The sequence below is a fragment of the Somniosus microcephalus genome, chromosome 6 (assembly GCF_052327205.1).
Source record: "Somniosus microcephalus isolate GS21.2 chromosome 6, FLI_Smic_1.0, whole genome shotgun sequence".
NCBI classification, from domain to species: domain Eukaryota; kingdom Metazoa; phylum Chordata; class Chondrichthyes; order Squaliformes; family Somniosidae; genus Somniosus; species Somniosus microcephalus.
The window spans coordinates 188,425,880-188,429,510 of record NC_140992.1 but is presented as its reverse complement, the minus strand read 5'-3'; the positions used below and the strand labels follow the sequence as shown (position 1 = coordinate 188,429,510).

At 46.6% G+C, this 3,631-nt stretch overlaps 1 pseudogene; it reads right to left on the bottom strand.

Moving 5' to 3' along the window:
• Positions 1 to 2,078: 2,078 nt before the first annotated feature.
• Positions 2,079 to 3,033, bottom strand: LOC147116253 (uncharacterized; annotated as a pseudogene).
• Positions 3,034 to 3,631: the final 598 nt, after the last annotated feature.

Sequence of the window (3,631 nt, the reverse complement as noted above, 5' to 3'; positions counted from 1 at the left end):
CATACCTTTTACATTCACATCCAAATCATTAATGTAGACCACAAACAGCAAGGGACCCAGCACCGATCCCTGCGGTACCCCACTGGACACAGGCTTCCAGTCACAAAAATAACCTTCCACCATCACCCTCTGCCTTCTGCCACTAAGCCAGTTTTGGATCCAATATGCAAAGGCCACCTGGATCCCATGGGCTCTTACCTTCTTGACCAGTCTCCTGTGTGGGACATTAACAAAAGCCTTACTGAAATTCATGTATACCACATCCACTGCACTACACTCATCCACACACCTAGTCACCCGCTCGAAAAATTCAATCAAATTCGTCAGACATGATCTTCCCTTGACAAAGCCATGCTGACTATCCCTGATTAATCCTTGCCTCTCCAAGTGGAGACTAATTCTGTCCCTCAGAATTTTTCCAATAATTTCCCTACCACTGATGTTAGGCTCACTGGCCTGTAATTCCCTGGTTTATCCCTACTACCCTTCTTGAATAATGGTACTATGTTAGCTGTTCTCCAGTCCTCTGGCACATCCCCTGTGGCCAGAGAGGTTTTGAAAATTTGTGTCAGAGCCCCTGCAATCTCCTCCTTTGTCTCACACAGCAGCCTGGCATACATCTCGTCCGGGCCTGGGGATTTATCCACTTTTAAGCCTGCTAAAATCGTTAGTACCTCCTCCCTCTCGATGCAAATATGTTCAAGTATATCACAGTCCCCTGCCCGATTTCTATGTCTACATCGTCCTTCTCCATAGTGAACACAGATGCAAAAAATTCATTGAAAACCCCACCTACATCTTCGGCTCCACACAGAGATTGCCACTTTGGTCCCTAATGGGCCCTACTCTTTCCCTAGTTATCCTCTTGCCCTTAATATACTTATATAACACCTTAGGATTTCCCACTATTTTGCTCACCAGTGTTATTTCATGGCCCCTCCTCGCTCTCCTAATTTATTTTTTAACTATCCCCCTGCACTTTTTATACTGCTCTAGGGCTTCCTCTGTCTTTAGTCCTTTGTATCTGCCAAAAGCCCCCCTTTTTTTCCTAATCCATTCTTTTATATCCCTTGACATCCAAGGTTCCCTGGGCTTGTTGGTCCCATCCTTGACCTTTACTGGAACATGTTGCCATTGTACTCTCTCAATTTCCTTTCTGAAAGACTCCCATTGCTCCGATGTGGATTTTCCTACAAGTAGCTGATCCCAGTCCACTTTGGCCAGATCTTGCCTTATCATATTAAAATCGCCCTTTCCCCAATTTAGAACCTTTATTTCCGGTCCAGCTCTGTCCTTTTCCATGACTACCTTAAATCTCACCGAATTATAGTCACTGTCACCAAAGTGCTCAACTATTAACACGTCTACCACTTGCCCGGCCACATTCCCTAGAATTAGGTCCAGTACCGCCCCCTCTCTTGTAGGACTTTCTACATGCTGGCTCAAAAAGCTCTCCTGGATGCACTTTAAGAATTCTGCACCCTCTAAGCCTTTCACACTCTGACTATCCCAGTTAATATTGGGGAAGTTGAAATCCCCCACTATTATTACCCTATTATTTGCACATTTCTCTGAGATTTGCCTACATATCTGTTCCTCTTTCTCCCCCTGACAGTTTGGGGGCGTATAGTACACTCCCAGCAAAGTGCTTGCCCTCTTTTTGTTTTTAAGTTCTACCCATATGGCCTCATTAGAGGAACCTGTTAATATATCATCCCTCCTTACAACAGTAATTGACTCCTTAATTAATATTGCGGCCCCCATCTTCTCTTTTAGCACCCCCCCTCTGTCTCACCTGTAGATCCTATAACCTAGAATATTGAGCTGCCAGCCTTGCCCCTCTCTCAACCATGTCTCCGTAATAGCAACAATATCATACTCCCATGTGTTCATCAACACCTTCAGTTCATCCACCTTATTCACAAGACTCCTTGCATTAAAATAAATGCCATCGAGCCTTGCCCTACTCCCTTGTGCCATTACATATTTGCTCTGCCTTCCAAGCTGACGTGTTTTTTCCTCTATATTTGGCTGTACATCACCCCCAATTATAGCTCCACTCTGTATCCCATCCCCTGCTAAGTTAGTTTAAACCCCCCCCCAACAGTGCTAGCAAACCTCCCCACAAGGATATTTGTCCCATTCTGGTTCAGGTGCAACCCGTCCGACTTGTACAAGTCCCACCTTCCCCAGAAGCAGACCCAGTGAGCCAGGAAGCTAAAGTCCTCCCTCCTGCACCAGCTCTTTAGCCAAGCATGCATCTGCTCTATCCTGCTATTCCTATAATCACTAGCACGTGGCACTGGGAGTAATCCAGAGATGACATCCTTTGAGGTCTTGCTCTTTAATCTGCTACCTAGCTCCCTAAGTTCTTGCTGCAGGACCTCATCCCTCTTCCTACCCATGTCGTTGGTCCCAATGTGAACCACGACCTCTGACTGTTCACCCTCCCCCTTCAGAATGCCCTGCAGCCGTTCAGTGACATCCTTGACCCTGGCACCAGGGAGGCAACAAACCATCCTGGAGTCACGTCTATGGCCACAGAAACGCCTATCTGTTCCCCTTATGACAGAATCCCCTACCACTATTGCTCTCCCACTCTTTCCTCCCTTCCTGAGCAGCCGAAGCACCCCTGGTGCCAGGAAGTTGGCTGCTGCTGCCTTCCCCTGGTAAGTCATCCCCCTCAACAGTATCCAAATCGGTATACCTCTTTCAGAGGGGGATGGCCACAGTGGTCCCCTGCACTACCTGCCTGCTTCTACTGCTCCGCCTGATGGTCACCCATTTCTCTTCTGCCAGTGCAGCCCTTACCTGCGGTGTGACCAACTCACTAAACATGTTACTCACAACCCTCTCAGCATTGCGAATGCTCCAAAACTAATCCATCCGCAGCTCCAGCTCCTCAATATGGTCTGCTAGTAGCTGCAGCTGGATACATTTCCGGCACACTTGGTCATGAGGGACACCAGCAGTGTTGCTGAATTCCCACAAAGCGCAGGTGGAGCATGACACGGGGCTGGGCTGTCCTGACATTACTTACCCTTTAATTAATTAAAATTAATTCAATACCACCAATTACAGATATACTCTAGGGCGCTTGTATGGCAGAAGTCCCCGCTACACCAGAGAGACCCTAGAAAATATAAACTGCAGAATTGAAGTTACCTTGCAGCTAAATGATATATTTAAGGGCTCTGGTTTACAAACAAACTAGATGATGAATATCACACCTTAGAAACTATAAACCACAGAGTTTAAGTTTAAAAAGAGAGAAATACTCACCAAACAATCACTTACCTGCTTTCTGGTGACGTCACACTTCGATTTATTTTTACCTCTCTCCTTCCTTTTGAGTTCCTAGTTCGGAGATTAGTAAGCCTTACCTGGTCTCTGGAGCCTTTTATAGCCCCGCTGATGCTGGAGTTTCCCGCCGACGCTCTGAGGCCTTACCTGGTCTCTGGAGCCTTTTATAGCCCCGCTGATGCTGGAGTTTCCCGCCGACGCTCTGAGGCCTTACCTGGTCTCTGGAGCCTTTTAGAGCCCCACTGCCGCTCGACTTTCCCTCGAGTCTTCATTAATTATTTAATTAATTAATTAACTTCTTTATTTGTTGGTAAACTGTAGTTTATTT